Raw genomic sequence first — 14960 nt, forward strand, 5'->3', positions numbered from 1 at the left:
TTAATTTTGGGGGACATTTCGCGCGGTCTTTAAAAAAATGACCATAACTCTCTAATCCCTTTGAGTTTTTGGGTGCAATTTGTTGGGTTCGAAAGAAAACTTCAAGATGGCATAAAGACTGATTTCACTTGATTTAGACTTAAAATAAGAGAGTCACGGATGTTTTACTAAATAACGCCATTTCAATCCCCAAATTACGTTTTAACAGTGATTTCACTTGATTTAGTCTTAAAATGAGAGAGTTATGGAGTTTTACTAAATAATTCCCTACAAATCCCAAAATTACGTTTTAACGATTTTTAGGCTAGAAAGACTATAACTCAATGAACCTGGGGAATATTTTTACATGGTTTTTTTTAAAAGTGAATTTTTAATGGCCTCTGATTGGTTGCGATTACACCACTGATGGACTTAAAATGAGAGAGTTATGGAGGTTTAATTTTGGGTGACATTTCGTACGGTTTTTAAAAAAAGGACCATAACGCTCTTATCCCTTTGAGTTTTTGGGTGCCATTTGTTGAGTTCGAAGGAAAACTTCGAGATGGGAACCTAAAGAGTGGTGTCACTTGATTTAGACTTAAAATGAGAGAGTTATGGATGTTTTACTAATTAACTCCCTTTAAAACCCAAAATTACGTTTAAATACTGATTTCTCTTGATTTTATCTTAAAATGAGAGAGTTGTGGATGTTTTACTAAATAACTCCCTCTCAATCCCAAAATTACGTCTTAATGTTGATTTGGCTTGATATAGTCTTAAAATGAGAGAGTTGTGGATGTTTTACTAAATAACTCCCTTTCAATCCCAAAATTACGTTTTAAAGCTTTTTAAGATAAAAAGACAATAGCACAATCATCCCGGTGAATGTTATGAGTAGCTTTATTTCTTTTGAAAGAGAATTTGTAGGCCTCCAAATGGTTAAAATTTCACCACTTTTTGACTTAAAATAAGAGAGTTATAGAGGTTTTAATTTTGGGTGACGTTTCGCAGGGTCTTAAAAAAAGGACCATAACTCTCTCATCCTTATGAGTATTTTGGGTTGAATTTCTTAGGTTCGAAAGAAAACTTTGAAATGGTTATGTAGAGACTGATTTCACTTGATTTAGTCCTAAAATGAGAGAGTTAGGACCATAACTCGCGCCCCACCCCTCTCGCGGGATCGGGTCCCACAACTAATCTAGCAAATGCCATTTTTATCCAAATTAGAGTTCAAATATGAAAAATATACTCTTATGTGTCTAAATTGAACTCATGGGTCTAAATTGAACTCATGGGCAATGAAGAGGTTGATATTCATGTAAGATCAATCATGGTTTTCAGATTAACTGCTCTATTGTGGTTTTACATGTGGATGACTACTAAGTGAAAAATGATCTAAGTCTTAGTGAGTGCACTTAGAGTAGTATATATAGATACACAAGAATCAAAGAATATAAGTCTAATGTATCTATAAGTTGTTTCTTTTAAAAAAAATGTGATCTTTAAAACGCATATGAGGGTAGATGCAAGAAAATATTAATGTGACATCTAGCATCCAAATAAACTCAAGGGATATGGCATTTAAGCTTAAGATTAACTAGATACATAGGAATCAAGCATATTGTATCTAGAAGTATACATTCCATGGGATTTGACAATTTTAGCTCAAACATAAACTAGACATCAAGTGAGATATCTAGAAAACCTTTTCCAATAGATATAACAATTTAGTGCAATGTGTCAAAGTCTAATACAAATCAAGTTTTAAGCATATAGACTTTGGATTTTCAAAAAGATAAATATTTAAGCATAAAATATGGATACATGGCATTCATGCAAGATAAACATTTTTGTATCCAAACAACCATTTTCATATGATATAAACATTGAAGCACATCCCTACATCTACTAAGTCATAAATAGATCAAGTAGGGAGTTTTGGAACCTAAACCATCTTGGGTCCATGCAAGTTTGTTCTATGAAATAGATCATCTTTTCTAATCCACACATACTTGCAAGATTTCACAAACCTAAGTCTACACATAGATTTGTGATGACCTAATCTACTATAATAATCACATGAATCATAAGAATAGGTAGATGAGGATCTAGATGAACAATTACAAGAATGCATAGGCACACAAACATGTTTAGCATTCATTTCTTGTAGGGATTTATTTTTCAACTCAAGATTTTCATTTTTCAGTCTCATTTCTTCAATTTTCATTTTTAAGTGATTTATTTCATGAGATGGGGATGTTTTTACTTCATCTTCTTTTTCCATCAAGATTTTGAGTTCCTCCATTAATTCAAAATTTCTCTTTTCAAGAATATTGTTATCTTCAATCAACTTCTTTTCTTCATTTAGCAAATTTTGATAGTTATTTTCAAGGTTTTCAAATTCCTTAGAAATCGAGTTGAGAGAGTTTTTAAGTTTTTTATTCTTGGAGACTTCAAGATTTAAGGCGTTATTTAGTTTCTCACATCCATCAAGAAGTTCATCAATTGCAAGAGGCTCATCCATATCAAAATAATTATTTTCTTCATTGTTGTTTTCTAATGCCATAAAACATTTAACATTAAAAATATTTTCAAGTGAGGTCCATATTTCTTTGGCATTTTTACAATTAGCTATTTTACCAAACATATGAGAAGATAAGGCACAACATATGACATTCATAGCTTTTGAGTTCAAGCAATATAATCTTTTATCATGTTCACTAATTCTCTTAGATTTAGAGATTAAGACAAAATTATTTTCAATCACTTTCAATAATTCACTATCTAGACTCTTGAGATAAGACCTCATATGAATCGACCAAGATCTATAGTTGGTTCCATCAAAACAAAGAAGTCTAGAAGCCATTAGGTTGCCAGTATAGATATTTTCTCTTGAAGAAATTCGAAAGTTCAAAAATCTATATAAGAACCTTTAGCTCTGATACCAAGTGAAATCCCACTAGGAAACCCAAGAGGGGGGTGAATTGGGGGTTTTTTAAAAATTTATCATCTTTAAAAACTTTTGTAAGATTAGTTTCAAAATCTTAAATGAATATCCTATCTTAGACCTTTTGTCAAACACTTGTTAGATGGCTTTTGAAAACCCTAGTTGATTATTCCCTTTTTAATCTTTCTATGAAAATACTTGATTGTTGATTAAATATTATAAATCCCACAACAAGATAAATGAATTAGATGAATGGTTTCTTTTAGGCATTTTATCAAACACATGGTGGAAGGTTCATACAAACTTAATTAACAACATTAAATGGGTCTAATTAGCAAGGTACTAGATAAGCAAGTTAATTACCAATGCTAACTACTCACTCAATTCTAAGTGTATAAATGCAAGCACAAATAACAGTGAGGGTGAGAGAGATAAATACCACACAAGAGACATGAAGATTTATAGTGGTTCAGTCTTAACCCCAAGACCTACTCCACTCTTCTGAAGTTTTGTCTCCTTGAGGAATCCACTATCTTCCAAGGTACTTAAATACGGCATTCCTTTCGCCATGTACAATCCGATCGTCCAAGCTCCAAGGGTCTTAAATACGGCGCCCTTTGTTACCAAGTTTACAATGAAGAAGAAGATGGAAGCACACTCTTTAGCCTCTTGAAGGCTTGATACAATGTAAAGCTCACAAGAGTCTCTCAAAGATAATTACAAAGATAAGCCTAGGTCTAATCCCTTTAGATATTCCTAAATTGAGGCGCAAGGGTGTTTTTCACTCTCTAATATGTTTACAACAAGTTTAGGAATGAGAGAGATAAGTTCACATGCTTAAGGAACCCATATATATAGAGAGAAAACCCAAAACTAGCAGTTACAAGGGCATTTCTGTAATTCTGGGCAACTTCCCAACGGATCTATTTTTGGCATTTTCCAGATTTCAGACCCGATTTTGTAAAATTCATATCTCACTCGTTTATCGTCGGATTTCGACGTTGTTATACTCGATGTGAACGGAAACGATGAGATCTTTCTGTTAAAAATATTTTCAAAAATATTTAAAAATGTTTAGGATCAATTATGATAGGATTTATGCCCTGATCTCAAAATTTAAATGCTAAGTGTGCCGATTTGAATCTTTTGCAATTCTAAGCTATCTATGGCACTAGGGCTTTGGTCCACGGGTTATTTTGTTATATTCTAATATTGTTTGGGACCTTCTTAGTGACTTGATTATGCCTCAACAAGGGATACCTAAGTAGGATTAAATTATACAATCTAAGACAAGACTCATTACTCACATCTTCAACTTTGAAGCTCATCTTCAAGTCTTGGTCTCTTGCATTGATCACTCCTTCAAGTTGGTTCAAGCTCTTTGACAAGTTGTTGATCCCCAAGCTTTGGCCTTCATTGATCTTCCTTTGTTTGTTCAATGCTTTGAGATGACTAATGTTCAGCTTCTCCTTGGTTGATCCTCCAAGGTATGATTGATCCTTTGTATGCTCTAGCTCTTTTGATACGTGTTTGGTTCATCTTCAAACATAGGCCATCAATGGTGTGTGCTAGCACGGATTGACCTGTGAATCTCATGTCCATAGCACAACACTCAAGGCAAACAATTAGTCCATAAAAGACTAATCAATTTACGTTTGTTAATCATCAAAATAAGGTGATTCAATGAACCCATGGGAACGCTTGGGCTAACAATCTCCCCCTTTTTTATGATGACAAACCAAATTGATTAGAGAGGTGAGAGGATCCTCTTATGAGGATTAGATAAGAAAGATGAGTGTGACTACTCCCCCTCAACTTATGCATAAGATAAATTTAACAAGTTTTAGCATACATGCATATGGATTATGGACAATCTAATCAATTTCATACTTCTCCCCCTTTTGGCATAAGCAAAAAGGAAGGATACACAATTAAGCACAAAAGTAATGCATCAAAGATTTTCAATCAAACTAGATGCTCCCCTAGCTTCTTATCATGATTTACCAATTAAAATAAAAGTACATATGACATGATAAGAGCATAACAACATAAGAGATGAATAAACTAATACAAATCAAACCTATGTTAGAAAAACAAAGAGATATACCAATTTAGCACAAATTTTAGGGTATATCTTGGTATATATATAAATCTAATATAAATCTACCCTATGACCCGTAATACAATATTAGATTAGCAAGTTAAGGCTTATATTTTACTTATCATGAAAGAAAAATAGCAAGGTTTAGATCTAGCATGATAAGCCCCTGAATTTTTTGAATTTCTATTAGAATCTTATCATGAAGAGATGGATGAAATAATGTTGAACCCATCATGATAAGCAAGAATAGATATTTTCAAGTTAAAAACATTCTCTGAAATTGACATGCATAGAAATGAGCATTTGATCCTAATATTGCATGACATACAAACTTTTCATAAAGTGAAATGACACATGATAAGCAATCAAATCCATAGGAACTAAGATTAGCAATTTCAATTCACTCCTATGAATGAATATCTAGAATGATATGCAATTCTTAGCTCAATTAGAGGGGATATGTTTCAATGGACAATGTGAGCATCTCACAATGACCCATATAAACATGAAGATAGCAAATATTAGCTCTCTCCCTAGGTCTATGTCATTGGCCTTAGGTGAAACTTATATGGCAAGCCATGACATGACAAAATAGGCCAAAGGAATGAAAGTGAGTACATGGCCAATAAAACTTATCCTTGGAATTGATGATAGCACATTCGATTATCCACGATAAGTATGAAGCCTAATAGGATATGACCTTAAAATCTAGGCAATGGGCTTACTTTTCTTAAACTCAAAATACACATACAAGCACAAGACAATGTCAAAACAACCCATATGGAGCAACCATGCTCCAAATGAGTGCACTTATCATAAGTAATGAAGTATACATATTAAACAACATATGATAAGATGAGAATGACATATATTACGTATATAGTACCCCCTTTGTTAGAAACTCATACAAAGTATGAATCCAAAAGGGCTATCCAATACATAGTTACTAACGGTTTTTTGATTTTGGGTGACGTTTCGCACGGTCTTTAAAAAAAGGACCATAACTGTCTCGTCCCTTTGACTTTTTGCGTTCCATTTGTTAGGGTTGACAGCAAACTTCGAGATGGGTATGTAGAGATTGATTGCACTTGATTTAGTGTTAAAAATGAGAGAGTTATGGATGTTTTACTAAATAACCCCCTTTCAATCCCAAATTTACGCCTTAATGCTTTTTAGGCTAAAAAGGTCATAACTTAATCATCCCGGTGAGTATTTTTATAAGCTTTTTTTAAGAGAATTTAAAGGCCTCCGACTGGTCTAAATTTCATCACAATTGGACTTATAATGAGAAAGGTATGGAGGTTTTAATTTTGGCTAACGTTTCGCACGGTCTTTAAAAAGGATCATAACTCTCTCATCCCTTTGAGTTTTTGGATGTCATTTGCTGGCTTCAAAAGAAAACTTCGAGAGGAGTATGTGGAGACTGATTTCACTTGATTTAGTCTTGAAATGAGAAAGTTATGGATGTTTTACTAAATAACTCCATTTCAATCCGAAAATTACGTTTTAACGCATTTTAGGCTAAAATGACCATAACTCAATCATCCCGGTGATTATTTTTTCGTGCATTTTTTTTAAATAGAATTTTTAAATGCCTCCGACTGGTTGAAATTTCATTGTTGTTGGACTTAAAATGAGGGGGTTATGGAGGTTATAATTTTGGGTGACGTTTCGCACGGTCTTTAAAAAAAGGACCATAACTCTCTCATCCCTTTGAGTTTTTGCGTTCCATTTGTTGGGTTTGAAAGAAAACTTCGAGATGGGTATATAGAGATTGATTGCACTTGATTTAGTGTTAAAATGAGAGAGTTATTGATGTTTTACTAAATAACTCCCTTTCAATCCCAAAATTATGTCTTAACATTTTTTAGGCTAAAAAGACCATAACTTAACCATCCCGGTGAATATTTTTACGTGCTTTTTTTTAAAGAGAATTTTTAAAGGCCTCCGATTGGTTGAAATTTCACCACTGTTCGACTTAAAATGAGAGAGTTATGGAGGTTTTAATTTTGGGTGACATTTCGCACGGTCTTTAAAATAAGGACCATAACTCTCTCATCCCTTTGAGTTTTTGGGTGCCATTTGTTGGGTTCGAAATAAAACTTCGAAACGGAAATGTAAAGAAGAACCCACAAAAAAAAAGGAATGTTTCACTTGATTTAGACTTAAAATGAGAGAGTTATGAATGTTTTACTAAATAACTCCCTGCTAATCCCAAAATTATGTTTTAATTCTGATTTAGTCTTAAAATGAGAGAGTTGTGGATGTTTTACTAAATAACACCCTTTCAATAAAAAAAAGTACGTTTTAAGGCTTTTTAAACTAAAAAGGCAATAGCACAATCATCTCGGTGAATGTTTTGACTAGCTTTCTTTCCTTTGAAAGAAAATTTGAAGGCCTCCGATTTCGTTGAAATTTCACCACTTTTGGACTTGAATAGAAGAGTTGTAGAGGTTTTAATTTTATGTGACGTTTCGCATGGTCTTAAAAAAAAGGACCATAACTCTCTCATCCCTATGAGTATTTGGCTTGAATTTGTTGCGTTCGAATGAAAACTTCGAGATGGGTATGTAGAGACTGATTTCACTTGATTTAGTCTTAAAATGAGGAAGTTCTGGATGTTTTACTAAATAACTCCCTTTTAATCCCAAATTTACGTTTTAACGCTTTTTAGCCTAGAAAGACCATAACTTATTCATCCCAGTAAATATTTTGACAAGCTTTTTTCCTTTAAAAGAGATTTTGAAGGCCTTCGATTGGTTGAAATTTCAACACTTTTGGACCTAAAATGAGAGAGTTAAACATGTTTTAATTTTGGGTGGCGCTTCGTGTGGTCTTTAAAAAGAGGACCATAACTCTCTCATCCCTGTGAGTTTTGTGGGTGCCAGTTGTTGGGTTCGAAAGAAAATGTCGAGATGGGTATGTAGAAACTGATTTCACTTGACTTAGTCCTAAAATGAGAGCGTTATGGATGTTTTACTAAATAACTCCCTTTCAATTCGAAAATTACGTTTTAACGCTTTTTGGCTAAAAAGACCATAACTCAATCATCCCGGTGATAATTTTGACAAGCTTTTTTCCTTCAAAAGAGAATTTGAAGTCCTCCAATTGATTGAAATTTCACCACTTTTGGACCTAAAGTGAGTGAGTTATACAGGTTTTAATTTTTTGTGGCCTTTCACTCGGTCTTTTAGAAAAGGACCACAACTCTCTCATCCCTTTAAGTTTTTTAGGTGCCATTAGTTGGGTTTGAAAGAAAACTTCGAGATGGGTATGTAGAGACTGATTTTACTTGATTTAGTCTTCAAATGAGAGAGTTATGGATGTTTTACTAAATAACTCCTTTTCAATCCAAAGATTACGTTTTAACGCTTTTTAGGCTAGAAAGACAATAACTCAATTATTTTTTCGTGCTTTTTTTTTTAAAGAGAATTTTTAAAGGCCTCCGATTGGTTGAAATTCCACTGTTGTTGGACTTAAAATGAGAGTTATGGAGGTTTTAATTTTGGGGGACATTTCGCGCGGTCTTTAAAAAAATGACCATAACTCTCTAATCCCTTTGAGTTTTTGGGTGCAATTTGTTGGGTTCGAAAGAAAACTTCAAGATGGCATAAAGACTGATTTCACTTGATTTAGACTTAAAATAAGAGAGTCACGGATGTTTTACTAAATAACGCCATTTCAATCCCCAAATTACGTTTTAACAGTGATTTCACTTGATTTAGTCTTAAAATGAGAGAGTTATGGAGTTTTACTAAATAATTCCCTACAAATCCCAAAATTACGTTTTAACGATTTTTAGGCTAGAAAGACTATAACTCAATGAACCTGGGGAATATTTTTACATGGTTTTTTTTAAAAGTGAATTTTTAATGGCCTCTGATTGGTTGCGATTACACCACTGATGGACTTAAAATGAGAGAGTTATGGAGGTTTAATTTTGGGTGACATTTCGTACGGTTTTTAAAAAAAGGACCATAACGCTCTTATCCCTTTGAGTTTTTGGGTGCCATTTGTTGAGTTCGAAGGAAAACTTCGAGATGGGAACCTAAAGAGTGGTGTCACTTGATTTAGACTTAAAATGAGAGAGTTATGGATGTTTTACTAATTAACTCCCTTTAAAACCCAAAATTACGTTTAAATACTGATTTCTCTTGATTTTATCTTAAAATGAGAGAGTTGTGGATGTTTTACTAAATAACTCCCTCTCAATCCCAAAATTACGTCTTAATGTTGATTTGGCTTGATATAGTCTTAAAATGAGAGAGTTGTGGATGTTTTACTAAATAACTCCCTTTCAATCCCAAAATTACGTTTTAAAGCTTTTTAAGATAAAAAGACAATAGCACAATCATCCCGGTGAATGTTATGACTAGCTTTATTTCTTTTGAAAGAGAATTTGTAGGCCTCCAAATGGTTAAAATTTCACCACTTTTTGACTTAAAATAAGAGAGTTATAGAGGTTTTAATTTTGGGTGACGTTTCGCAGGGTCTTAAAAAAAGGACCATAACTCTCTCATCCTTATGAGTATTTTGGGTTGAATTTCTTAGGTTCGAAAGAAAACTTTGAAATGGTTATGTAGAGACTGATTTCACTTGATTTAGTCCTAAAATGAGAGAGTTATGGATGTTTTACTAAATAACTCCCTTTTAATCCCAAATTTACGTTTTAACGCTTTTTAGCCTAGAAAGACCATAACTTAATTATCCCGATGAATATTTTGACAAGCTCTTTTCCTTTAAAAGAGAATTTGAAGGCCTCCAATTGGTTGAAATTTCACCACACTTGGACCTAAAATGAGAACGCTATACAGGTTTTAATTTTGGGTAGTGTTTCGCGCGGTTTTTAAAAAAAGGACCATAACTCTCTTATCCCAGTGAGTTTTTTAGGTGCCATTTGTTGGGTTCGAAAGAAAAAATCGAGATGGGTATATAGAGACTGATTTCACTTTATTTAGTCTTAAAATGAGAGAGTTACAGAAGTTTTACTAAATAACTCCCTTTCAATCTGAAAATTATGTTTTAACGCTTTTTAGGCTAAAAGACCATAACTCAATCATCCCGGTGATTATTTTTACGTGCCTTTTTTTAAAGAGAATTTATAAATGCCTTCGTTTGGTTGAAATTTCACCACTATTAGACTTAAAATGAGAGAGTTATGGAGGTTTTAATTTTGGCTCACATTTCGCACGATCTTTAAAATATGAGCACAACTCTCTAATCCCTTTGAGTTTTTGGGTGCCATTTGTTGGGTTTGAGAGAAAACTTCGAGATGGCGTAAAGACTGATTTCACTTGAATTAGACTTAAAATGAGAGAGTTATGGATGCTTTACTAAATAACGCCCATTCCATCCCCAAATTACGTTTTAACGCTGATTTCACTTGATTTACTCTTAAAATGAGAGAGTTATGGATGTTTTACTAAATAATTCCCTATAAATCCCAAAAATTACGTTTTAACAGTTTTTAGGCTAGATAGACCATAACTCAATCAACCCGGTGAATTTTTTTACGTGCTTTTTTTAAAAGAGAATTTTTACTGGCCTCTGATTGGTTGAGATTTCACCACTGTTGGACTTAAAATGAGAGAGTTATGGAGGTTTTAATATTGGGTGACATTTCGCACGGTCCTTAAAAAAAGGACCATAACTCTCCCATCCGTGTGAGTTTTTGGGTGCCAGTTGTTGGGTTCAAAAGAAAACGTCGAGATGGGTATGTAAGACTGATTTCACTCGATTTAGTCTTAAAATGATAGAGTTATGGATGTTTTACTAAATAACTCCCTTTCAATTTGAAAATTACGTTTTAACGCTTTTTTTTAAAGTGAATTTTTAAAGGCCTCCGATTGGTTGAAATTTCACCACTGTTGGACTTAAAATGAGAGAGTTATGGATGTTTTACTAAAGAACTCCATTTTAATTCCAAATTTACGGTTTAACGCTTTTTAGCCTAAAAAGACCATAACTCAATCATCCCGGTAAATATTTTTTTAAATGGAGCTTTTTTCCTTTAAAAGAGAATTTGAAGGCTTTCAATTGGTTCAAATTTCACCACTTTTGGACCTAAAATGAAAGTGTTATACAGGTTTTACTTTTGGGTGGCGCTTCGTGCGGTCTTTAGAAAAAGGACCATAACTCTCTCATCCTTGTGAGTTTTTGGGTGCCAGTTGTTGGGTTCGAAAGAAAACGTCGAGATGGGTATGTAGAGACTGATTTCACTCGATTTAGTCTTAAAATGAAAGAGTTATGGATGTTTTACTAAATAACTCCCTTTCAATCTGAAAATTACGTTTTAACGCTTTTTTTTAAAGAGAATTTTTAAAGGCCTCCGATTAAAATGAGAGAGTTGTGGATGTTTTAATTTTGGGTGACATTTTCCACAGTCTTTAAAAAAATGATCATAACCCTCTAATCCCTTCGAGTTTTTGGGTGCCATTTGTTGGGTTCGAAAGAAAAGTTCGAGATGTATCTATTGGGGTCCAGCCTAACCATAGCTTATCAATCAAAAAAAAAAAAAAAACTTCGAGATGGTGTAAAGACAGTTTTACTAAATAACGCCCTTTAAATCCCCAAATTACATTTTAACGCTGATTTCAATTGATTTAGTCTTAAAATGGGAGAGTTATGGGTGTTTTACTAAATAATTCATTTTCAATCCCAAAATTACGTTTCAATGCATTTTAGGCTAGGAAGACCATCACTCAATCAACCCCGTGAATATTTTTACGTGCTTTTTTTTGAAAGAGAATTTTTAAAGGACTCCGAATGGTTGAAATTTCACCACTGTTGGACTTAAAATGAGAGTTATGGAGGTTTTAATTTTTGGTGACATTTCGCACCGTCTTTAAAAAAAATGACCATAACTCTCTTATCCTTTTGAATTTTTGGGTTCCATTTGTTGGGTTCGAAAGAAAACTTCGAGATGTAAATGTAAAGAATGATTTCACTTGATTTAGACTTAAAATAAGAGAGTTGTGGATATTTTACTTAATAACTGCCTTTAAATCCTAAAATTACGTTTCAATACTCATTTCACTTGATTTAGTCTTAAAATGAAAGAGTTATGGATGTTTTAATAAACAACTCCCTTTCAATCTCAAAATTACGTTTCAACGTTTTTTAAGCTAGAAAGACAATAACTCAATCATCCTGGTGAGTATTTTGGCGAGCTTTTTGAAGGCCTCCGAATGGTTGAAATTTCACCACTTTTCGACTTCAAATAAGAGAGTTATAGAGGTTTTAATTTTGGTGACGTTTTGTACGGTCTTTAAAAAAATGACCATAACTCTCTCATCCCTTTGAGTTTTTCTGTGCCATTTGTTGGGTTCGAAAGAAAACTTTAACATGGGTATGTGGAGATTGATTGCACTTGATTTAGTGTTAAAATGAGAGAGTTATGGATGTTTTGCTAAATAACTCCCTTTCAATCCCAAAAATACGTCTTAATGCTTTTTAGGCTAAAAATGCCGTAACTTAATCATCTCGGTAAGTATTTTGACAAGCTTTAAAGGCCTCCGACTGGTCTAAATTTCATCAGGTTTGGACTTAAAATGAGAGAGGTATGGAGGGTTTTAATTTTGGGTGACGTTTCGCACGATCTTTAAAAAGTATCTAACTCTCTCATCCCTTTGAGTTTCTAGGTGCCAATTGCTAGCTTCGAAGGAAAACTTTGAGATGGATATGTAGAGACTGATTTCTCTTGATTTAGTTTTAAATCGAGAGAGTTATGGATGTTTTACAAAATAACTCCCTTTTGATCCGAAAATTACGTTTTAACGCTTTTTAGGCTAAAAAGACCATAACTCAATCATCCCGGTGATTATTTTTACTTCCATTTTTTTTAAAGAGAATTTTTAAAGGCCTCCGATTGGTTGAAATTTCACCACTGTTGGACTTAAAATGAGAGAGTTATGGAGCTTTTAATTTTGGGTGACATTTCGCACGGTCTTTAAAAAAATGCCCATAACTCTCTAATACCTTTGAGTTTTTGGGTGCCATTTGTTGGGTTCAAAAGAAAACTTCGACATGGCGTACAGACTTATTTCACTTGATTTACACTTAAAATGAGAGAGTTATGGATGCTTTACTAAATAACGCCCTTTCCATCCCCAAATTACGTTTTGACACTGATTTTGCTTGATTTAGTCTTAAAATGAGAGAGTTATGGATGTTTTACTAAATAATTCCCTATAAATCCCAAAATTACGTTTTAACGCTTTTTAGGCTAGAAAGATCATAACTCAATCACCCTGGTGAATATTTTTACGTGCTTTTTTTATATGGAATTTTTAATGGCCTCTGATTGGTTGAGATTTCACCATTGTTGGACTTAAAATGAGACAGTTATGGAGGTTTTAATTTTGGGTGACATTTCACACAGTGTTTAAAAAAAGGACCATAACTCTCTTATCCCATTGAGTTTTTGGGTGCCATTTGTTGGGTTCGAAAGAAAACTTTCAGATGGATATGTAGAGACTGATTTCACTTGATTTAATCTTAAAATGAGAGAGTTATGGATGTTTTACTAAATAACTCCCTTTTAATCCCAAATTTTCGTTTTAACGCTTTTTAGCCTAGAAAGACCATAACTTAATCATCCCGATGAATATTTTGATGATCTCTTTTCCTTTAAAAGAGAATTTGAAGGCCTCCGATTGGTTGAAATTTCACCACATTTGGACCTAAAATGAAAGACTTATACACGTTTTAATTTTGGGTGGCGTTTCGCGCGGTCTTTAAAAAAGGACCATAACTCTCTCATCCCTTTGAGTTTTTTGGGTGACATTTGTTAGGTTCGAAAGAAAACATCGAGATGGGTATGTAGAGACTGATTTCACTTGATTTTGTCTTAAAATGAGAGAGTTATGGATGTTTTACTAAATAACCTCCTTTCAATCCGAAAATTATGTTTTAACGCTTTTTCGGCTAAAAAAACCATAACTCAATCATACCGGTGACTATTTTTACGTGCTTTTTTTTAAAGAGAATTTTCAAAGGCCTCCGATTGGTTTAAATTTCACCACTGTTGGACTTAAAATGAGAGAATTATTGAGATTTTAATTTTGGGTGACATTTCGCACGGTCTTTAAAAAAATGCCCATAACTCTCTAATACCTTTGAGTTTTTGGGTGCCATTTGTTGGGTTCAAAAGAAAACTTCGACATGGCGTAAAGACTGATTTCACTTGATTTAGACCTAAAATGAGAGAGTTATGGAGGGTTTACTAAATAACATCCTTTCAATCCCCAAATTACATTTTAACGCTGATTTCGTTAGATTTAGTCTTAAAATGAGAGAGTTATGGAGTTTAACTAAATAATTCCCTATAAATCCCAAAATTACATTTTTACGCTTTTTAGGCTAGAAAACCATAACTCAATCAACCTAGGGAATATTTTTACCAACTTTTTTTTTAAAGAGAATTTTTATTGGCCTCTGATTGGTTGAGATTTCACCACTGTTGGACTTAAAATGTGAGAGTTATGGAGGTTTTAATTTTGGGTAACATTTCACACAGTGTTTAAAAAAAGGACCATAAATCTCTTATCCCTTTGAGTTTTTGGGTGCCATTTGTTGGGTTCGAAAGAAAACTTTCAGATGGGTATGTAGAGACTGATTTCACTTGATTTAATCTTAAAATGAGAGAGTTATGGATGTTTTACTAAATAACTCCCTTTTAATCCCAAATTTTCGTTTTAACGCTTTTTAGCCTAGAAAGACCATAACTTAATCATCCCGATGAATATTTTGATGATCTCTTTTCCTTTAAAAGAGAATTTGAAGGCCTCCGATTGGTTGAAATTTCACCACATTTGGACCCAAAATGAAAGACTTATACAGGTTTTAATTTTGGGTGGCGTTTCGCGCGGTCTTTAAAAAAGGACCATAACTCTCTCATCCCTTTGAGTTTTTTGGGTGACATTTGTTGGGTTC

The sequence above is a fragment of the Tasmannia lanceolata genome, unplaced genomic scaffold (assembly GCF_043159265.1).
Source record: "Tasmannia lanceolata isolate RefF3 unplaced genomic scaffold, GAP_Taslan_0.1 ptg000015l, whole genome shotgun sequence".
Taxonomy (NCBI): domain Eukaryota; kingdom Viridiplantae; phylum Streptophyta; class Magnoliopsida; order Canellales; family Winteraceae; genus Tasmannia; species Tasmannia lanceolata.